Source organism: Phodopus roborovskii, unplaced genomic scaffold (assembly GCF_943737965.1).
Source record: "Phodopus roborovskii unplaced genomic scaffold, PHOROB, whole genome shotgun sequence".
NCBI lineage: Eukaryota > Metazoa > Chordata > Mammalia > Rodentia > Cricetidae > Phodopus > Phodopus roborovskii.
The window spans coordinates 36,837,577-36,862,552 of record NW_026126469.1 but is presented as its reverse complement, the minus strand read 5'-3'; the positions used below and the strand labels follow the sequence as shown (position 1 = coordinate 36,862,552).

Below are 24,976 nucleotides of genomic sequence, written 5' to 3'. Positions count from 1 at the left end.
GTGGCTAATTGTGATAATTTTTAGTTTATGAATCAGAAAACTATATCAGAAAGAATTGATTCCTAACCAAACAACACCGAGTAAATAGAGACAGATGGATTACACGTATCTATTCTGGTCCCTGATGAACAGTGATGGGTAGGCATCTATCCTTCTTGAAGTCATCCATCAGTGACCACTGAAGCTGCAGACAATCAGATGCAATATTTGAGATTCACGGTAGCAGCCCTGCAATGCACTAAGTGCAAGGACTCATTATGTACATATTTTAAGACAAATAAGGGTCTAATACATTTTAAAACTGATTTTTCTCAAAATAATAATTTGAAATATGTACAGCAGTGACAGTTCTGACCCTTTAGAAGCCCAAATTAGGCATTGCAACAGGAACCAGAGCCATCTGGGGACCTCAGTAATGATGCCAACCCCACACTGTGAAGCTGGGGCTCAGAAGTCCCACGAAGCTAAACCTAACACCCTCTTGGAATAAATGTGCCTCCCATCAAGGCCCACAATACCTCCATCATTTGGTACTATTGATCTTGCATTTCCATCTGTGGATATGTTGTGTGTATGTTTAAATCTGAAATTAATGTGGCCTATCTGAACTTCTCCAATGAACTAAAGAGTGCCCACACAGACACCACCAAGAATGTGCGTGCAGTCATAGAACACTTTGAATCTCACTCCATTCGCTATCTGCATGTTACAGCGGCTCTGGACAGAATGGGACCTGGGATCCAGATCACGGTCATCAAGGGCAGCAGCGTTGCAAAGGTAGAGCTGAAAAGGGAAGACTGTCTGAAGATTACTCTGAACAACGCCTATATGGAAAAATGCGATGAGAACGTTGAGCGACTTGACCACACAAATATCTGCAAGGTGGAAAAGGTGGGCAGCAAGATCTATGTGAATGGTAGGCTCATTTCCTTGCAGATGAAGGAAAACAATGTTTACTTCCTAGTTACAGAGGCCACAAACAGGACAAGAACATTCCCAGTGCCGATGTGGACCTTTCTGCTGTGTCAGAAAAAGATGTCAGGATCTGAAATTCAGAATGGAGCAGGATACAGATAGACATGGGATTTGAAAGTCTTTCATCTGCAAATTGACAAATGTGTACAAAGTTACGCAGGTCCTGGGAGAAAAAGGCACCACTAGCAAGATCATCAGTAAAACTGAAATCCTTTCAGGTGCTCTCATGTTTGATGAAATTTTGGAAGCTGGTGAAGGGATAATGGTGGCTGGTGGTGACTTAGACATTGCGATTTCTGCAGAAAAGTTCTTCCTAGCACAGAAGATAATGATCAGAGGAGGCAGTCTAGCTGGAAAACCTGTCAACTGTGCCATACACATGCTGGAGAATATGATCAAGAAGATCGGCCATAACGTTCTGAGAGTACAGTCCTAGATAAAACAGATTTATTCAGACTGTCATGATAAACAGCTAGAAGAGACTACCTTCTGCTGGCTGTTTGCACAAAGTACCTGATTGCCTGTGTGGCTGGAGCTGCCATCTACTACTTGATGTTAGTGGAGGAATTCTGCTACCTACTACTCATTACCAATGACCTCAGAGATGCCAATGCCATGAGTGCTTTGAAGACCACCTTCAAATGCTGTAATGAGGCCATTACTGTGCTCACCAAGTCTGGCGGGAGTGCCCACCAGGTGAGCAGGAACTCTCCACATGCTTTCACCATTGTTGGAACACATAATCCCCAGACAGCTAACCAGGAACATGTGTACCGTAACATCTTTCTTGTGTTGTGTACACATGCAGTCCAGGATACCTTAGTTGAGAACTTAGACCTTCATGTGAACTTGCCTGTAAATATTGGGAAGGCCTGAGTCTACATGAAGAGTGGAGTTGTGTTCATTGTATGACACTTTGACTCTGGCTTCACCAACACCATGCTTTGTGGTACCTGAGTAGTAATGACACCCTTGGAGTCTCACTTCCATCACTCCACATCCCCCAATTTAAGCATGCATCACAGTGCTTTTAGTGTGCCCCCTGTGCATTAGTGTGTGGCCTGGAACAGCAGAGAAAATTAGTACCTTTCAAACATGGAGAAGAGACCAGCTGTCCCCTGGAGGGCACTACCTGAGCTACCTATAAAAGAGGATGCAGAATTGGAAATCATCTGAGTTTATCACAAAAGGACAGGAATATTTCCATGTTCTTTGTTCCTCTAGAAACTGTTGCATAGAGAATTCTTGAAGCTATGGCCTGAAATCAGGAGACCGGCAGCAAAGCTGGGGTCCAGTGCAGATTCCCTTTGGCCCTGGTCCTGACCTGCTTCATGAACAGCCTCAGCATTCTGCATTTCCCTTTGTGCACTCCACTCAGCTGTTGCCATAGACAAATGCTTTACCCTTCACTTTCCATTCACCTACTGCTTCAGCCATCTGTAGGCCTGGTGTATGCACTTGTATGCCAGTAAACAGCAGCTGAAGCAAATACATTTTTTGTTTTGAAATTTAAAGTTTAAGCTGCTTGGAATTAGCATATTGAAGAAAACATCCCTTTTTAAGTGAAGTGTATTGTGTAAATAAATTATTTATTTTAAAGCTAGCATACATTAGAAAAAACTGATAATAAAGGACAACATACACAAAAGAAAAAAATTATAAAATCCAAGAAAAAATGCTGAAATTTCTTGTATTAATAACAGGGATTAAAATCAAATAAATTTTTTTCATCTCTTTTCTACTCCTTAATTACAACTAGACCCCTGTCACCAAATTAGACTTTTCTATACTCACCCACTTTTTACTGCTAACTTCTGTAAAAGATAATTTACTCTAGATTGATTTTTCTTTTCTTCAATTTAACAACAAAACTTTTGTACTTTGGTATTCATCTGTTCTGAAAATGTAACCACAAGGGAAGATTCCTGGACATAATAATTTTCTCCAACAAAGACCTCTTAGGTTTCTAAAATGAAGCCTAAGCTAATTCCTCTGATATTTTCTGATTTCAGTCAGACCCACTAAGGAAAAAAAAAAAAAAAAAAAAGAAAACATTAATTCACCCAAAATGATTTATGCTTATGAAAGACAATCATAGAGCAATACATGGAAGGAAGACAGAATATATTCACAATGCAAGAGTAAGTGAGACACATAAATATTTAAGAAACTGTTAGTGACAGATTACTTTGGCAAATAAAAGTTATGCAACGTCTAAGGCTAGTAATGGAATAATAAAATGAGAACCAATTGCATTGCTGTTGGAAATATCTGGAAAGAAGAGCAATTTGGCTATATACAGTGAGTATGGAGAATTCTAATTGATGAATAAATCCCTTCAAAAACCGCAAAACTGTATAGTCCATATTGAGAACATGTAGTAAGTATTAATGTACATGCTCAGGTACTGAGAGAATGCAGTAATTATCACCATATCACATTAGGAAATCAAATGATTCTACAATCACAACGATTTAAATGACCTTAACGCCGATAAGCAATAATAGAGTATGATCATTAGATTATAACCACACTTGAGAGATAGAAGGGAAAGATGTAGAGGAAGTACAAGCAGTGAGGGTTAATTTTCAAACAACTGATTTTTAATGGTAAGATCCTTTTGCTGAAGACAACATGTCTTAGGGTTTCTATTGCTGTGAAAATACACCATGACCACAGCACCTCTTATGAAAGAAAACATTTAATTGTGCCTGGCTTACAGTTTCAGAGGTTTAGTCCATTGTCATCATGACAGGGAACATGGCTCCATGCAGATAGACATGGTGTTGGCTATGTCTTGATCAGAAGGCAACAAGAAGTGAGATGAGTGCCACTCTAAGCAAAGCTTGCTAATAAAAGTGACATACTTCCTACAACAAGGCCATTCCCACTTCAGTAATGGCGCACCTCCTAATAGTGCCACTCCCTTTGGGGTAATTTTATTTTAAACCATCACACAGCACATGCTTGAGCCTTAGAACACATAGAAACCAAGCTGGTACCCATTCAGAGGTTTTGTTCCTGCCCACTACTCTTCATTGTGTTTGAAGATGAGCACTACTAGAAGAGACATGGAATCACCAACCTTAACTATCTGTAAATCTTGCAAGCTACAATAACAACTAGCTTGACAAAACATGCCCACTGGTGCAATAATGGAATGGATGTTATGGGTGTAACCAACCACTTCCTGATTAGACTGAAGATCTGTACCATAAGTTGAAATTCATATCTCATATTGATATTGGGGAGAAGAATATGTAACTGGATAGACTATATGCCCCAGGAAATAAACTATGCCTGTCACTCTACCAAATGGACACATTATTAAATTAACTCCTAATGCCTTAATATTATACATTTATCAGGGGAATTTCTTTTTTTAACATATGTTGTTTAATAGAATGATCCACAACTGGTCAAGTTATGGGGAGGTTAAAAGACTACAGAATTCTTTGCCCTTAATGGCACATCTACATCATGCCTCTTCATCCTCCTTAGGCTCAAGGACATTTGCAGAAAGATGATGAAAAGAGTATAAGAACTAGAGGCTGTGGATGGATACAAAGCAAGTGTGCTTTCCAGGCCCAGCAGAGCAATTGCATATGTGAATTCACAGCAGTTTAGACAGGACGCAGAAAATCACAAGACCTTTACAACCTAAAGCCAGACAAAAATCTCAACATATAGTAGGGAGATAGGCATGGAGTTCCAACCATTGCTAAGGACTTATTGATGATTGCCAGCTGAGAGAAGAGAAAGTCAATTTTATTTAAGTGTGTGGCCCTTGGTAAGTTTGAATTTTAACCATACATGCAATAGAAACAGCTGTTTTGTTTTAAAACATATCTAATCTATTTTTATTGTTTTCTATTTCATGGACTTTCTAGTTTGAAATATTGATTGGGTACACTTAGCCAGTAATATGACTTTAATGAGTGGATTTTTATGAGCTAATTATGACATTAATTTAATAGAACTTTGAGTCTGTAGGAATTTAAATGGGCTGGGGATGTGGCTGAGGGGAACAAAACAAGGAGAAGGGAGCAATTTGTTCCACCAGTATCCACTTAGTCACATGGGATTGGGGACAGAGAGTGAGAAGAAGCCAAAACAGGTGATCTTCTCCAGAAGGTGAATGAGATTAGGATATTGGATTTGTAGGACAGGAGTGATAGGTAAAGATCTTCCATTCCTTAATTGTTTCCTGGCTAGAGTGGCCTGAGGGTTCCCAGGGAATTGTACTTATTTCTAAAAGTAAAAGCTACTTAGTTTTTTTTTTCATGAAGACATATTTATTTGTGATATAGAGAATAGAGAATGTTAGAATAGAAATTTTCATAGTGATTTGCAATTATATTCCCTGGGAATTCCATTCTAAATTGAGAATGTTTTTGTTTTCTTTAAAAAAATCAAAACAAAGTGTGTGTGTGTGTGTGTGTGTGTGTGTGTGTGTGTGTGTGTGTGTGTGTTCCTTTTGATTAGGTCCATTAGTGAATGGAGTATATTTGTGGATGGAAGGCCCTTCATGCATGACTCACATGTGAGAGATAACCATGGGTGGTGATCCTGATTGTACCTTAGGGTATCTCATTAGCTTGGCACTTTATCTACATAGGCCACATTAGCTTCCCTATGCCTTCTAAGCATCTGCCTATCTCCCTCAACTTTGAGATCAACACAGGAATTACATTTACCACTATGCCTAGCTCTTTATCATGATTCCTGGGTATTCAAACTGGGGTCCACATGCTTATAAGAAAGATGTTTTATTGTTCAGCTTTTTGAGACAAGGTTGTGCTATGTAATCTTGACTGGATTTGTAATTACCTTGTCTCAGCCTTAGAAGTTACCGAATTATGTGTATGCCAATGCATAGTTAAGAAGAATATTAAATATAACCATAAAAGAGCTAAAATTAAATATATTGAACACTCCAGAATTTGTGCTTTTCTAATATCTGGCACTACTTATCTGAGAATTGTTATAACATTATTTAAAGAAATTTAATTAAAATTTATTTAATTTTAGAGTGAATAGAGTGATTGACTACACACTGGCTTCATGAAAAGATGTAAAGTATTATCCATCAAAAGATATCTTCTATCAAAAGATATGAAGTATCAGGTACATTATCAGACAAAGTAAATATAATATTAGTATTGAAATGTCCAAGATTTTGATGTTCTATGATTATGTTTCTGATTACTGTAGTTGGCCCATCCTTAGCATGAGAGTCTCAAAAGCCATTAAGGTGTATCCTTCAGTTTACTAGATAAAATACTAAATACATAAATAAAAATTAAGTGAAAAGATAAAAGCAACAAAACATTTAGAGTTGCCTTTAAAGAGGTAAGGCATGACTAGATGTATACATGCACACTGAGAATAAATTGAAGAATTGAGCTATAATGACATTTGAAAAGAAACAAATTAGAAGTTTAGCTATTGCTATCCATATAAACTTTAGACTCTTGTAACTCTGAAATTAACAGATTTCTCAAAAAAGAAGTAACATGATAAAGTAAAGGTTCCCAGAGAACCTTGCAAAACTTCTCTCAAAATTTGTAGTCACTGTCACAAAAATAAACTGCATGAGGTGAGGGTGAGTTTCAGAAGGGTGATAGCTATTTTTTTTTAAATACAATGCTAGCAGGAACACTGATGATCTACCTAAAGATGTGTTATTTGACCTGATCACAAACATCAAGGCACAGGACAAATTACTCTGCCATAATGTTTTAACTATAAACATAAAATTGAAGACAGCTTACTCTCATCATTATATAATGAAGCAAAAAATATCATTTTGATTTAGTTTGCCCTTTCAGACTGGATATAATATAAATACTCTGATGATAACATGTGTGTGATCTGAATTCATAATTTAAGTAATGAGTCATGACATCTCTTCATTTTTAATCTTGTACTTAGGAAGGTATCTTCCAAAACATTTTAAAAAATTATTAGAGTTACCTTTTTTTGGGAAAACATTTATCTGTGACATAGAACACAATAATTTTAAATTTATTTATAACTTTTTGATTATACAAGTGTTAAATAACTTATAAAATTAATCATAAAGGGTGAAATAATTTTTTGGGTACTGGTAAAATGGATATGAAAATAAATCTTCTGCTATATATAGATGGGTCTCAAAGTGACTCTATTAATCTCAAGAGCCAGAAAAGATGCATCAGAATTTTGTTCACTGGATACAGAAAGCATTTGAGAATATTTCAAGTTTTACTATCCATATTGTCTTATATGTACACTTAATGGAGTCTCAACCAATGGAAAAGGTTATTACAGTTAATTATCTTTCTAAACCCGCTGTTTGCATTTTCGTGAGTGTAAGGTGAGGGAGTTTGAATGTGTGATCATTTCCATTATAAAAGTTCTATTGTTAAGGAATGCTATGAAATCAGGAGAACAATACCCTAGTCTCTGGTTACCTGATTAATTAAATGCTAACATTTAAATAGCAACTAAATATATTTTCTCTTGATAAAGCAAAGTACCAGGCTCTGCCATTTTTTTTTTTAAAAAAAATAAAGGTTTATTTATCTTTCCAGTTCAGAGACTGAAAAGTCCATAAAGCATGGCATCAACTCTGCTAAGGCTCTTGTAGCAGACATTATCAAGAGAGAAGCATAGAGGTGATGTCACATAGAAAGGCCAGGGTATAGAGAGCAAAGAAAGGTTGACTGACTCTTGTAGAAAAGCATTTATGTGAAGGCTGAATGGGATCTCACAGCAGAACATCTATTCTTCCAAAGATAGCATGCCTGTAGTCCAATTACCTTAGGAGTATTTCTTGTTTAAAAGCACATATCATTAAAAGGATTCTCATAATGGGATACAGGAATTCTTATGAATATTGAATGATAGTTTATAAAATAATATGTGTGTGTGAAAGGCAGGCACTACAAGGAAACCCACAGAATTAATTAACACAGATACATAAGGGTTCACAGAGACTGAAGTAACAATTACGAAGCATGCATGGGACTGAACCAGACCCTCTACATATATGTAACAATTGTGTAACTTGGTTCCTGGGAAGCTCCCAATGATGAGATCAGGGACTGTCTCTGACTGTGTTGCCTGGTTTTGAGATCCATCCCTCCTGTCAGATTGCCTTATTCCACCTTAAAAGAAGAGAAGGTGCTTAGTCTCACTGCGATTTGATGTAACATGGTTAGCTTAATATCTGCAGCAGCCCCTTCCCCCATATCTGGGGAAAAAAGAGTGGAGGAGGAGTGCATTTGGGAGGGGGAGGGAGGAACTGTGAAGAGGAGAGGGAGGATGTAGAGGACCATGGGGCTATACAGCAGGTAACAAGTAGTGTTCAGCAAGCTGAACCACCAGATGGGGAGCTCCACATGGAAAGTCCATGGGGTCACTGGCTGTAGATACCTTTTTCCTTAATTTCTCTCATGAGCCACTTCATTTCTTCCCTAAGAACAGCTATGGATCTTTTTCCAATGCTGTGTGTTTATCTCAAGTATGTATTACATCTATTGGGAACGCATGGACCTCTGCATACTCAGGAAGATAATGTCTGCTTAAGAGTATAATCTTGATGAATAGAAATAATACTAGGATATTTTTACATTATTCAAAAAAGGTTTCTAAGTCACAAAACAGCCTCTTACACAGACAGCTAATTGTAGACTACAGAACAAATTCAAAGCAGGCTGGATGTCCCATGAAGACAAATATCTCATTGCCCCTAGAGACAAAAACAAGAGGTCTTTTTCCCAAGTGTTTTGCTGATTGAAGGTCAGAGCATGAAGCAACTTTCTCAGCAGTTTAGACTTTCTGCATGTACTCCCACTCATTGTTCAGCTCTGACTAAGTGATACTCACTGGCTGGTCATTGTGATATCTCTAGCCTAAGAGAAACTACATGACTTATAATGTTATGAGAACCTCTGAAAATGTAACATAAAATTGTTGAGAGTTTGGCTGGGAGGGAGTTGAGTTATATATAGAGACCTGCTGGAAAAAGAGCAGAATGTGAGTAAAGTCTCTGTGTGTGTGTGTGTGTGTGTGTGTGCGCGCGCGCGTGCGCGCGCACGCACACAAGAGAGAGAGAGACAGAGAAAGAAAGAGGCAGAAGACAGAAAGACAGACAGAGAAAGAGAGATGAAGAAGCATGGGAAGTGTGAGAGACTGAATAAATGAGGGAATGAGTAAGTAAAAAGTGAGTGAATGATGTAGAAGTATGTATGGGAGAGAACTATGTAAAAGCGCTACTGCTATATAAAGGAACTGTGCAAAGAGCTTTTGGTGAGACAATTACATAAATGAGATGTTTAGCAATGAAGACAGAGAGATTCTCAGAAAGTATTTTTTTTTTTTTTAAGATGAAGAAAAAGAGAAAGTTACCATCAAAAAGTGTCTATATTTCCTCATTTTCCCTTCAGATAGAAAAAGGCAGATAGCAAGATTTCTTAAGCCCTCACTATCTGGAGACATTTCTTTTTTGCTGCCCTGGAGCAATCATAGGACCTGGCCTCCACATACTATGTCAAAATGGGAAATTTTGATTGGGCTGTAAACTAACAAATAAAAATAGTATCTGTATTTTTTTTTTGTAGAATTCTACATAATGGGTCTCATGAACTGCAGGTCTCAATCAGTATATAGGATTTCATATTATATATTTACTGAAGATTTCAAGCCTGAATTATCTTGTATTGCTATATCTTTTGATCATTTATCATTACTTAACTTATTATTTAAGTGATTTGCTACTGATATAAAAAAAAATGTTGGCTCCTGTATTTTTTTTTGTCACTCACAGTATTTTCATTTTTGATATTATGTTGTTAAATAACTTGCATGCCATTTGTATCGAATCATCCCTGACAGTTTTGAGAGTATGTTAGAAGAGTTTTACATGTCAAATAGGTAGACATGTGCCAACATATTCACAAATAAGTTGTTTATAATTTAATGTTGGTGAAGGGTCCTTTCTACATTTCATGGTGTTCATGTTTGAATAAATGAAGTTTATTGAATCAATTCTTCATAAATAATTCTGATATATGTCTATCCATGTCATCAAATGCACACTTTCTCAGCCTAGACACTCGGTGGAGGCAATAGGCCCTGCTCCAAATGATATGACTATCTTTGAAAACTCCCCATGGAAGGCCTCACCCTCCCTGGGGAGCAGAAAGGGGATGGGATGGGAATTTGGAGGGCATGGAAGGAGGGGAGAGTGAGGAAACTGGGGTTGAAATTTCAAATTTAAATAAAAACATTATCATAAAAATGCATACAGTTGGACCCCCAGAGCAGGGCCTCTGCTAAAGAAAGAGGCCTCAGCAGCAGAGTTCCAGTTTCCAATGAGATCTGACTATCATGCAGAAACTTCCCAAGATTCAGCTCAGCCTTTGTCCTCTTCCGCCAGCCATTGGCTAGAGGTGAGTCTGGGCCCAATTGGGGCAGCCTCTTCCGTACAATCTCCCCCCACCACCCACTGAACTCCCTGGGTTGGTCCCTGATCCTGCTGCTCCTGTGTCCTGTCCTGATACACTCCCACCCATCTCCACCACCAGCCTGCCCCTTCTACCCTGTGCCCTACCCTGCCCACGGTCCTGCCGCTCTGGTTGAGCACTGGGATAGGGGGTGGAGCCAACAGTCCACCCTACTTTGGAGACTTCTTGGAGAAACTCTGAACAAAGGAGACCAGCCTATCCACGTGGGAGGACCCCTAATTTCCACCTGCTTGGTCTCTGACCCCACCTTCAGTCCTATGCTAGAGTTCCGGGACCCTCCTAGAGATCTGCCTATCTCTGCGGGTCCATTCTGAGATCCCTCCAGCAAGATCCTTGACCCCCTATATCAGGGCCTCTGCTAAAGAAAGAGGCCTCAGCTGGAGAATGCCAGTTTCCAGTGAGATCCGACTATCATGCAGAAATTTCCCAGGTATCAGCTCAGCCTCTGTCCTCTTCTGCCAGCTAGAGGCATCTTCTACTGGATCCTCATCCCTGACCCCATCCCTGGGTCCCTGTCTGCGGAGAGACCTCCTATAGAGCTTAGACCACCCAGAGCTACAGCTATTGAATCTCTGACCCACATAAGCCCACCGGGGAAATACCATAGAGAGGGGGAGTCCCCACCAATACCTACTGGAAGAAGCTATGGGAAGACAGCAATACAAGAAAACACCTAACAACAGAAAGACAAGCATGACACCACCAGAATCTAGGGAATCTACACCAACTAGAATGGAACACAACAACAAAGCAGAGGAAGCAGAAGGGAACAACTTAAAAATTACCGTCATAAAAATGATAGAGGCCCTCAAAGAAGATGTGTGAAAATCCCTTAAAGAAATGGAGGAAAAAACAAACAAAGAAGTGAAAGAAATGAACGAATTCCTTAAGAAAATCAAAGAAAGTACAGAAAGCCAAGAAAAAACAATTAAGCAGGTGAAGGAAACAGTTCAAGACTTGAAAACTGAAATAGAGAAAATAAAGGCAACACAAACCAAAGAAATGCTGGAAATAGAAAACCTGGGCAAAAAATCGGGAACTACAGATGCAAGCATAACCAACAGAATGCAAGAGATGGAAGAGAGAATCTTAGGTGCAGAAGATAAACTAGAAGAAATAGATACATCGACCAAAGAAAATCATAAATTCAACAAATCCTTAACACAAAACATCCAGGAAATGTGGGACAACATGAGAAGGCCAAAGCTAAGAATAATAGGCATAGAGGAAGGTGAGGAAGCCCAGCTCAAAGGTGCCAAAAACATATTCAACAAAATCATGGAGGAAAACTTTCCAAATCTGAAGAAGGACATGCCCATGGAAGTACAAGAAGCATACCCAACCCCAAATAGGCTGGACCAAAGTAAAAAGACCCCTCAACATATAATAATCAAAATACCTAGCATACAGAATAAAGAAAGAATATTAAGAGCAGTGAAGGAAAAAGGACAGGTAACCTATAAAGGCAAACCTATCAAAATTACACCTGACTTCTCCATGGAAACCATCAAGGCCAGAAGGTCCTGGATAGATGTTCTACAAGTAATAAGAGAACACGGATGCCAGCCTAAGCTACTATATCCAGCAAAACTCTCAATCACTATAGATGGAGAAAACAAGGTATTTAATGACAAAACCAGATTTTCCCAATACGTATCTACAAATCCAGCCCTACACAAAGTATTGGAAGGAAAACTCCAACCCAAGGAAGGTAACTATGCCCACAAAAATGTAGGCAACAGATAATCCAACTACACCAGAAACCAAGGGTAAAGCAGAACAAATATATTCACAGTACCACTGCCAACAACAAATCTGAAACAAACAAGCATCAACAGTCAATGGTCCTTACTCACCCTCAACATTAATGGTCTTAACTCACCTATAAAAAGACAAAGGCTAACAGAATGGATATGAAGACAGAATCCATCCTTCTGCTGCATACAAGAAACACATCTAAGCTTCAAAGATAGACATTACCTCAGGGTAAAGGGTTGGGAAAAGATTTTCCAATCAAATGGAACCTAGAAGCAAGCAGGCGTGGCTATCATAATATCTAACAAGTTAGACTTCAAACTAAAATTAGTCAAAAGAGATGAAGACAGTCATTTCGTATTCATCGCAGGAGAAATCCATCAACACAAAGTCTCAATTCTGTACATGTATGCCCCTAATACAAAGGGAGGGAGGGAGGGGGAGGGAACTGGGATCAACATATAAAATAATAAATTAAATAAATAAATAAATAAAAATGCTTTGACCCCTAAATTTAAGGACAAGTTATTGGGGAAAACGATTTCTATTTTTGTTTCCACAGAAAATAAAAAGATGTGGACTCCTTCCAGACTAATGTGGTTTGATCAAGCCAGACCACCTGAAACAGTTCCAGGTGATCCTACATTCAAAACAGCTGGACAAAGCAGCCTTACAGACTACAGCCAGGATTTCTGCATCTTCTTAGAATTCCCTATGGCAGCGCCCCTTACCAGCAGGAAGTAGTTTGGAAAGAACAATGCCCAAATTCCCAAATATTGTCTATAAATGTTTGTTTTCATTTAAATGGACTTGGTTATATAAAATAAATGAATAAAAAAGAAAGAAAAAATGCATACTGTTCTTATTATATGAAGTTAAGTGCACATTTGCTACCTTGGAAATTCTCTGAAATGCACACTTGCCATCTTGCAAGGGTAATATAATTTTTTCTTTATCTTTCTTTTCTTTTTCTTTTTTTTTTGTTATGAGTTGCAACTTGTAGGTAAAGTGTTACAGAAAATATTTGGTTCTGATTTTAGTTTTGGCATTCAAAAACCAAATCTGCAAGAGACAAACAAATTTTATGATGAACATTGGTTGTTTTTTTGCTCTCCATCATTACCTGCATAAAAACTCCAAACCTTGAATTTAGCATCATTTTTTTTTTTTTTTTGTGTGTGTGTGTGTGTGTGTGTGTGTGTGTGTGTGTCTTAATAACTTCAGTGCCATCAAAACATCCAGTCCACTTCATTTTACTTGGGTTGTCAGATCTTATCATGACAGCCTGTCACAGAAACCAGCTCACCTGCCAAAGGTTGCCTTGAATGATCATTTAATTGCAGGGAGTCACAAGATAATACTTTATGTCACTACTCTGGCACTTGTAAGTGTTCAAACATCATTCCATTGCCCACTAACAGCATCCTGCTTTGAGCTTCTGAAGCCAAACAAGTTTAATAAGCCAATATTCTAGTTTTATATGTGAAAGTCAGTTTTGTACAATATTTCTAATTGTCAAATATACCCTCTTTCAATGTTCTAGATCCTTCACACAATAACAGTTTTAATTCAGAGATATTACATTATCAAAAAACTTTGAAATGTTGGTGAAGGAAAAGTTAAAATCGGCCAAGACATTTATTTAAAGACCAAATCATTGTAAATGATGCCCATGAATTAAAAGGCTGATAGGCACACTGTTGCTTCCTTCCAAATTTCCTTTTTACAAGTAATTCAATATTGGAATATGGTGTCTGTCTTTAGTCATATTAATGTCTTTTAGAATTTGTTGTTACCCACCAGTACAAAGATGAGCCCTGTCCCATTGCTGACTTTAATGATTACATTAGAAATGTATTGAATGTTCAAATTGAAATACAACATAATATGTAGAATACTTTAAGTCATTAAATATGCTTTTTTTTCAGAGAAGTAAGCCAGAAGAAGTACATAAAAACTACAAGCAGGTACTACATTAATTTCTGCTTTTTAGTTTCAGCATCCAACACCTGAATCTTCAACAGTTCCTAGTGCTGGAGCTGTAGTTAATCAGTGAATGCCCACTGTGCATGGGACACTGTATTTAAACCCAAGTACAACGTAAAGCATATGTGATGGTGCACCCCATTAGTCTTAGCACTCTGGAGGTAGAGGTATGAGAATTAGTTAAAATTCATCCTCCATTATACAGCAATTTGAAGCAAGCCTGGAATGAGGAGAACCTGTCTTATACAAACAGAAATAATTTCAAAGAAAGTGTACTCAAGAAACCAAGTTCCAGTTTATACAAATATTCTATGTACATTCCATTACTAGCATAACACCACATAACTAAAACACTACGAGAAAACGATGCTATATTTGCTGTGCTCCTGACCTGAGCAAGATATTTCCTAACTTATTAATGCATGATATTAACTCTTTTCTTTATTGGATTGAGAGAGCATCCCACTATTACTCATTTGTTTTTGCCATAAATTGGTGTTAGATTTTGTCAAATGCCTTTTTTATATGAATTATTATGATCATGTGATACTTTTTTCCTTGGATTGTCTGTATGGAATTAATGGTTTCTATTCATCCATCATTGAATTGAGAGCCTACCTTTCCTGCTTAGGACAAACTCCATTTGTTATTGGTGAATAGTTCTCTTTATTGATTGTTGGGTTCCATTGTGTTGAGGATTTTAAAATCTATATTCACAAAAGACATGGCTGTCCAGCTTTTCTTTTATGTTATGTCTTTTGTCAGATTTAGGTCTTAGGGTAAAACTTGGTGACTGCAAAGAATGAGTTCAGAAATGTTTTGTGTGTTTATATTTTCTCAAAGATTGTAGGTAATTTTCATTGTGATATCCTTGTTGCTGATAGAATTCACCAGGGAGTCCTTCCAATTTATAAAGTTATTTATTAGATGTTCAATTTCTTTAATGGATGTATGCCTTGAATATTTTCATAAGTAACACAAGTTTTAGAGAATGAGCCTGAAAGGAATAAGAAACATTTTTCCACAAAGAAAGTCACTAGAAAATCAACAAAAATCAATCATTCTAAAGAAAAACCTGATATATATCTACACACACACACACACACACACACACACACACACACACACACGTAATATGTTTGCAATATCAAATGAAAAACTACTTTTAAAATACAAAGTATTTATAAAAATGAAAATGAATTATATACAAGGGCATACAAGTCAACTAATAATGACTGAAATTATTGCTTTGCTACTAATGTGAGGTAAACCTAAAATCAAATAACAAAAGAGCTATAATACCAGTGGATGTTGTAAAGACAGTAACATGCTTTTAAATTAATTGTTGAATAAATTGACAGGAAATCAGGGGAAAGGAAATCCAGTGATTAATAGAAAATTTTGGAACTATAAATATAAAATCAGAGTGGAAATAGCGGACCTTTAGAGTACTCTGTCCTTTAAAGCACCTTCCCATACTCTGGTAAAAGGTTAATAATGTAATGCTAACTGTTGGTTATTGTATACATTTGGAAAAGCATTGTAAAAAATAATGAAACAGAATCTCAAGAGCACCCTGTGTGGGCAGAGAGCAGTACTTTCAGGAGCCAAGAGGTGGCAAACAAACATCCCAGTGACAGGACTCTGTTATCATCTTAGGAATTGTCCAGGGAGGCCTCTGAGGCACTACAAAGTCTACAGGCATTTGACACTGTTATTAGTTGCGTGCTTGGACTAGTAGTAAGCTGCTATTCTGAAGAAAATACACATTGCTTGAAGGATGTGGAAAAATTACTACTCTTTGTCTCTATGTGGGGCAAGGAATGCCAGGCTTTGTTATGAGTACTCTTTCCTATCAGCCTGGTCGCCCAGGCGCATCAGCATCAAATTAACACAAAAAGACTCATAATAATTATAAAGCTGTTGGCCAAAGACTAGGGCTTCTTATTGGCTAGCTTTGTCTTAATTATTAACCCATTTCTATCAATCTATATATTGCTACAGGCTGTGGCTTAACCAGTAATTGCACTGCAGTCTGCCTACACTTCAGAGCATTCACCTTAACTCCTAGCCCCACCTATCTTCCTGCCTGGCCAATCAGTATTTTATTCAACCAATAGGAGAAAAATATACAGAAGGACATCCTCCATCAGTGAGTTATCACTTATCTATTGTAGATTTTTGGTGCAGTTGCCAGAGACTAACCCATACTACTATAAATAACTCTTTGCTTATGTTTTGCTGTTGTTGTTTTTTTTTCCTGTTTTTAAATTTAAATTCGAAACAAGGTTGTTTCTGTAAGCCCAATAAATTCACTGACTCATGAAAGCCATCACAGACAGAGCCTTTGGTTTACTGTCAGTGCCATAACTGAAGTGAAAGGATGTTTGCATCTCCCCAGGAAAAGGAACTTCTTACAGGTGTTTAGCTTTCTTAAATCTCAGCAGCTTGCTTTCTTTATGACTTTAACTACTGAACAGAAATAGCAGTGGCTTTGTGGCATGCATTTTTCAATTGTTTATAATTTTACTTTAAAAATTTTTAATCTTATTTGGAATCTGACATATTTTTTTCTACTTTCCAAAGAAAATTTCAACCTGGTGTCTACTTTGTGCAATAGGAATGTTGCTTCTACCTAGACTAACTTACTGGTATTATTATTCTATTAGCATAACTATTGGTATCATTCTTTAGAACTTTGTCTCCACTAAAGGAGGTACAATTTTTTTTTTTGCTATGACCCAAATCTGTGTTTTCTAATGCTATACCATAAATAATAACACTTATAAATATGGCACCCCTGGAATATCATCATTATTATTCTGCAGATTTCATGCTTCCTCTTTCTAAATTTATTGCTTATTAGTAATATACAAGTTTAAATGGATTTCATAATGAAAAATATCACAAATTATAAAAATATGTATTTCCCAAAATATCACAGTATTAAAAACTGTTTTTTTTTCCTACTGATTCATGTAATTAGTTTGAAATTGTATTTCTATGTAGTATTTCAAAACATGAGGAAAAGCTTTTCTTAGACATCTGAGCAATTAATTTTTAGCACATCAGATACTTAATTCTGATATATTGCATCATTTTCATTAAATCACATTTCAGCACAATTTCCATTTGCACATTTAATTTAATCAGTGTGAAAACTACTTGAGTGCAATTTATATATAAAAGAGACTATTTCTCTCTTGCCTTCTAGTGAATAAAAAAGCAGTCTAGTGCACTTAAGAAAAAACATTTTCTTCAACGTTGTTATGAGGAATCGACAGAAAGTGTTCCACGCTTAACAAGTTGGATCAAAAGTCAGAATCAAAATGACACTGAAAAATATATGCAAGAACTGCTCATCCTGAATAACATATGTGCCCACGTTATCTCTTGATTGTAAACATCACATCAGTGGAATTTTCTGGGAAATCTGTTCTTTTAATCTTGGTAGATAAGAAGCAAAATTAAGGGGACATCAGAAAGAGATGGGGGTTTGGTACCATCATGACAGTGTTGTTTGTTTCTGAACAGAATACTTATGGTTTCCATTAAAATATTTACAGTAAGAACACTTGAAAGCGAAGAGTGGAGAGAGAGATTTTATTAATTAGAAAAACATGTAGTTTCTCTAGGAGAGTGGTGGAGAGATGAATTGAGTAAGGGCATATATCAGGATTTAACTGAAAATCAAGATTCAGTTTGAGATTGATTATTAAAGGTTTGGGGTTAGTTAAGTTCAGCTATGGCATGACTTCAAGAAGCATATACTAAATTGGGATTAGATATGTAAGTGATGCTGTGAGATAAATGCTTGTGAACAATCTGTAGAAAAGCTGTCCATAGGGGAAGGAAGCCTTTAGATGTGATATAGGTCTGACTCCCATGAAATGAATGGGAAGCATAAAACTGAGTCAGTGAGCATCCCTAAGGACTGATTGACAAGGCAGCTAATGTGGAACTCTCAGAAGATGCTATCAAGAGAGGTGCTGTTAGAGTTCTGGACAGAAATCTCCCAGTTCTAGTGTTCCTATCATGCCTAGTTATTGACTGAGCAGCATCCAAAGGAAGTATAGCTTTGGTTAGAACTTGATAGGTTATTGTAGCTATTTCTAGTGGGACTTTTGGTTACCTCCACCCACTACCCACTACATAGGGAGATTCCATTTGTGCACTATCATGGGAGTGGAATGCTGTATTTAAGCAGCTTTGAAGACTTTTTTATGGTATCTGTGTTATGAAACAAAGGAATAACTGAACTGAAGTATTCTGCAAGCTACCATAATGAGGAAACATAGAATCCAAGCTGGCTGAGGAAATGAATACCTGAGGGGACCGTAGCTTTACCCTTGCAAGCCAGAAGCTGAAGTCTCTTTATGGTGAGATAATGTTTGTATTCCTTAAGTTTCTAGGAAGTTTATGTCTTTGTAAAAGAGCCTTATCACATTACACAACATATGTGTAAAACAAACAAACACACACACACACGTGAACACACATAGACATAAGCAAACAGTCACATAAATACAATCACACAAATGCATATGGAGACAGAGAGAGGAAGAAAGGGAGGGAGGGAATGAGAAATGTTTGTTTTTTTTTTTTTTTTTTTGTTATTTTTTTCAATTTAAGTCTTTACATGTGACTTGGATGCAAAAAAAAAAAAAAAAAAAAAAAAAAAAAAAGGATACCCATTAGTTGATCCCTTGATACATTTCAGATCCCATGGTGCTTAAATTTTTAACCACATTGAGTTTGATCTTAATTTTATATGTATTTTGCAGTGCCTGTTTCAAATTCCATAAATTATTTCATTAGATATCCAAATGAAAAGGATAAATCAAATATGCTGCACGTGTTATATTGGGAGATGACATGCAATTCCACGCAGTAATACCTACTGAAACATAAAGGAGATGTTGGATTGTAGGGCACTAATGCTTCATTTATTGATTATTTAATTCAATCTTGATTTCAAGGAAACCTCCACACTAGGACAATCTTGAGGGTCCCCTTTTTGTTTGCCTGATGGCCACCTGTAGAGTGAGGACACCTGTAGCTCTGACAGTTTATTTAACAGAGGCCAGGTTCTAAATTGAGTCCTGGAGTTTGTTTCTAGAGTCCTTCATTTTAGTTCTGGATGTACCTCATTGTACCTCAATGATAAACTGAGTTCTGAAACTGGAATTCCATTCAGATAGTGTAGCCTGATTGTTTCAGTAAATAAACTATGCCTGGTCATGTCAGAAAATATTAATTAGCAAAGAATAATTGCAAGTGATACTACTATCACCTAGGGACAAGGTCCTTTTACAAGCTTTAAGAAAGTCACAATGTATCCTCATGGTATTATTATTATTATTATTATTATTATTATTATTATTATTATTACTTACAGATCAGAGAAGTGAAGCTCAAGCAATTTAATTTGGCTTAGATTCATTCCGCAGTTTATGGGACCACAGAAAACCTGGAAGACTTTAAATTTTATGTCTTACACTATTCTCAGTAGTGGACATTAAATATATTAATTGAAAAATGTGTCCTGCTCAAATATTCATTCCATTCACAAATTTATCTCCTGATTTCTGAATTAGAAGATAAACTTAACTGTCTTCTCATATTATAAATCATCTCATGCCTTACAAACTATCATTAGGCACTTGTTAATTTCTTTCAGATGCTGTATATATAGCTTAGTTCAAATGTTTATAGAAGCCTTGGGGTGACTTTTTTGTTATAGCTATAACCACAACCATCAAATAGAAGTGTGTGCAATCTCTTTCCTTAAGGCCCGAGTCCTACTTTCATTAGAATCATGACTTTGGGGCTTGAAGCTCTTTAGATCATAAACCTGGTCTCTTAAATCAGGAACATGAGACCTCTCCCACACTGTGATGCATGCTTCCAGACGTGTCTGTCAAAATTAGGAAGGTATTTGTTAAAAGAAGGCTTAACACTTTTCACTATACATTCTAAAACCACACTAACTGTTTAAAATTGCAGTGGACAAATAGCAAATCAAACGTTAGTAAAGCCAAGGTATTTCATTATAACAGCTAAGCAGGTCTGTGTATGAGCTGTTAGTATCTTTAAAATGTTTCTATGCATTATTTTTAACATTGCATCTGGATACTGTGAAGAAACAGGTTATAACACTGGGGCTAAGGGATGCATTTTAAGACAAATATTTTATTTAACAAATGAAGCCTAGCTTTTTTCCTTGCTTCATGCCATAGACCATCTGTTAATTCACAGTGTTTGCTTTGTCATAAAAAAAATCTTTCTCCTACTGGATTAAATATAAAAACATCATTTTTTTTGTGGGGTTTGGTGCCATTCAGCTCCCAAATAAATCACACACATGATGTCTTATTATTACTTACGAATGCCTGGCCTTAGCTTGGATTGTTTCTAGCCAGCTTTTGTTTCTTTTCCTTTCTTTTTTTTTTTTTAAATTAGAAACAAACTTATTTTACATATCAGCCCCAGTTCCCTTCCTTCCAATTCTCCCATGACCCTGACCAACCTCCATCCCATCCCTCTTCTGATTCCTAGAAAGGGTGAGTCCTTCTATGGGGAATCAACAAAGTCTCTCATATCCACTGGATTCCTGGAATCCAGATGCAGAGAGGGAGGAGTGATGAGCAAAGTGGTTAAGACCATGCTGGAGAAACCCATAGAAACTGCAGACCTGAACAAGGGGGAGCTCATGGACCCCAGACCAACAGCTTAGAAACTAGGCAGCTTTCCTAACTTAAGGAAAATGGGAATTAGTTTACCACAGGACCCGGCAATCCCCCTCTTAGGCATATACCCAAAGGATTCACATCCATGCAACAAAGACATTTGTTTAACTATGTTCATAGCAGCACTATTTGTAATAGCAAGAACCTGGAAGCAACCTAGATGCCCCTCAATTGAAGAATGGTTAATGAAGTGGCACATCTACACAATGGAATACTACTATGCAGAAAAAAATAATGGTATCTTGAAATTCACAGGCAAGTGGATGGCACTTGAAGAAACCATCCTGAATGAGGTAACCCAGTCACAAAAAGAAGAACACAGTATGTACTTACTCATATATGGATTTTAGACCTAGATCAAATGATCACCAGCCTATGATTCACATCACCAGATGAACTAGGATACAAGGTGTATTCTAAGAGATTCATATAAAGTCCCTCACAGAACTGGGAAGGGACAAGTCCCCCAGAGCTCAGGTGAAGTGGGGGAGGACAACGAATGGAGAGAGAAGTAGGAGAAAATGAGGGGGAGGAAAAGAAAACCTGTGCGACCAGGAAGATTGAGCCTGGTTAGGAATAGAAGATAGGAGAGAGAGAGAGAGAGAGAGAGAGAGAGAGAGAGAGAGAGAGAGAGAGAGAGAGAGCGACAGAGAGAACATAAAAGAGGGAGCCAATATTGGTTTGAAGATAAAATTGAACATGAAGAAAGGTCTAGAGAACTACAAGACTGCTGTCAACTAACAATCTGATTTTCTATGGAAAGGCTACCATAAATGCCCTTCCCGGAGAGTGAGATCAACAGCTAACTTATCCATGGAGCCCTCAACTAATGCCTGTTGAAAACAGGAGCAAACACCCATACATAAACACTGAGTCGAAGTAGAACTCAGATGCAGATGGAGAGGACAAGACCAGGCAGCAGAAACACATAGAGACAGCTTACCTGAAAAAGGAGGAGCTAACGGGCCACCACACTGATAGCTGGGAAGCCAGCATGGGACTGACTCAGGCCCCCCTGAATATGGGTCTCAGCCAGAAGGACCGAGCAGTCTAAGGGACCTTAGACAGTGGAGCCAGGATGTATCCCTGGTGCACAAAAGGACTTTGAGAACACGTCCCCCATGAAGGGATAACTGCTTTAATCTAGAGACAGGAGAGAAGCCCTAGTCCCTACTTCACATGACCTGTCAGTTCTACATGAGCCCAACTGGATGGCATTCTCCTACATATGGAATTGGGGTGGGGGGATGGGAGGGGAGGGTGGTTATTGTGCATGTGAGAGGGCAAAGAGGTTAAAAGAGAGGGAAGGAGGGAGGGAGGGAGAGAGAACTGGGATCGACATATAAAATAATAAATTAAATTAAAAAACAATGCTTTGACTCCAAAATTTAAGTTGAAGGACAAGTTACTGGGGAAAAGGATTTCTATTTTTGTTTCCACAGAAAATGAAAAGATGTGGATTCCTTCTAGACTTATGTGGCTTGATCAAGCCAGACCACCTGAAACAGAGTACCAGGTGATCCTACATTCAAAACAGCTGGACAAAGCAGCCTGACAGACTACAGCCAGGATTTCTGAATCTTCTTCAAATCCCCCATGACATCGCTCCTTACCAGCAGGAAGTAGTTTGGAAAGAACGACGTCCAAATTCCCAAATATTGTCTATAAATGTTTGTTTTCATTTAAAAAGACTTGGTTATATAAAATAAAAAAAATTTAAAAAAAAAATTAACCCATCTAGCTTTAGCCTCAGATTTTTCTGTTCTCTTACTTCTGTGGAGTGCTGTGTAGCTTGATGGCTGGGTGGCTGGTCCCTGCCATCCTCTCCTCCTCCTTCTCTTGCTCCTCCATTACTTCCTTTCTCCTATTTATACTCTCTGCCCGCTAGCCCCACCAAGCCTTGCTCATGCCTTGCTCTTGACCATTAAGCCCTTTATTAGAACATCAGGTATTTTAGATAAGGAAAGAATCATAGCTTCACAGAGTTAAACAAAATGTAGCATAAACAAAAGTAACTCACCTTAAAATAATATTCTACCATAATATGTTTCATTTACTAATGTGTTTATATACCTATTAATTCCACTGTCATTTTATTGAAAACATTTAAGAGGACATCAATTTTTTCTGTTCCATTTTTGTACAAATTAGTAAAATACTAATAATATTTAAGTAGTTTAAGCTTTTAATTGTGAATAATAAAACACACATTTGAATTTAGAGAACATTTTTTTCTTCCCACATGCATTTATTACTTTAAAAATATTTTGAAATCTGGCAATGTGGCATGAACACGTAAAGCCATCTTGCTTGTTGGTTGTCTTCAGCTAGAATTCTTAAATTCTGAAATTAACTGAAAACCAATAGCTGATCATAGCCTGTAATCCACTTTAATAAATACCATAAACATAGACAGAAACACAGACACACACACACACACACACACACACACACACACACACACACACACATTCATTCTAACAATTCATTATTTCAGTTCCTTTAGAGAACAGTGACTAATATAAGCAGTTAGAACATGGGAAAAATTAAAGTATTTTTTTTAAAATATTGTATTCTCTGATTCTTACTTATTGAACAACTCACACAAAATTGGCAAACCAAGTGAGAACGCAGATGCTCAAAATTATCAGGGACATATTTTTGCTATTAGCATGACACTATCTAATAAGTTTCCCTTCATATCATTTCCTATGAGATTCTTCCCATGTATTATTAGCCATTGTTTATTTAGATTTTTTATAACATAACATGTTTTTAATTTTATTTATGTCACCAAATTGTCAGTATGTCAAACTGCCACCAGGTGAGCATTTTAAAAATATCACTTTGTTTTGGAAGTCATTATGCAAATCTCATCTCTTAGTTTGTCAAAGCTTGGTTTGGTTCACTTCCTCCTTCTGTAGCAAGGCAGGCTTTTCTTAGAGAACCACAAGTAGCCTGATGAGCTTTGATACTATAGGGATATTCCTCAGGTAAACACAATATTGTCTCCCTGTTGTTTTTAACACCAGCTACCTCCTTGGGAATCCCTTCCTTAGTCAATTCACTCCTTTCTGGTGTGATTACCCTGTGTTTTCCAGAGCTATTTAACTGTCAGTTGATCCCTAGCTTATATCTACTAGCAGTTTCGTGTATTGTGTTGCTTCTCCAAGTAGGTTCTTTGTCTTGGAATTTACTATAGTGTCTGTCAAAGTCATTGAACATAAAGAAATAAGCAGTAAACAGTTATAGGATGATCCAGTAGTGCATACATTGTCAGAGTAAGAACATTTATATTAAAAGTTGGCATACATTTTAAAACTGGAATCATACAAATGTTCATTTACCAGTGTCTGAAGTTTTAAAACCCTCACAGATAACAATGTGTAGAAAGGTCTGTATTCAACCTAGTATTTCACTCATATAAATTCAATGTAACAACATAGCATACTAGTTAAACTCCGAAAATAGCATATATCTATGCTATTGGGTTTTAAAACTTACCAACAATGATTTCAATTAATTCTGTTAACAAAATGTGAAACCATAACTCTTTCCTTTTTTCCTCTCTCTCTTTTTTTTATTTTTTCTTATTTTATGTATCAATCCCAGTTCTAACTCCCTCTCTCCATCCCTTACTTCCCAACTCCCTCAACTCCACAGGGAGGGTGATGTCTTCCAGGAGGGATCAACAAAATCTGTCAACTCACTCATATATGGATTTTAGACATAGAGCAAAGGATCACTAGCCTATAAAACACACCGCCAGAGAAACTAGGATACAAGGAGGAACCTAAGAGATCATACAAGGTCCCTCAGACAAGAGGAAAGGAACAAGATTTCCTGAGCATAGTGGGAGTGGGGGAGTTAGTGAGTGGAGAGGGAGTTAGGAGAAAGAGAAGGGGAGGAGAGGAGAGCAATTGGGACTAGGAAGATTGAGTCAGGGGAGGAACAGATGAGAGAAAAAATAAAGAGAGATGCCATAATAGAGAGAGCCAT

The 24,976-nt window shown here is 37.2% G+C and overlaps 1 pseudogene; it reads left to right on the top strand.

Moving 5' to 3' along the window:
* The first annotated feature begins 573 nt into the window (after positions 1–573).
* LOC127226823 (pyruvate kinase PKM-like) lies at positions 574–1,851 on the top strand (annotated as a pseudogene).
* Positions 1,852–24,976: the final 23,125 nt, after the last annotated feature.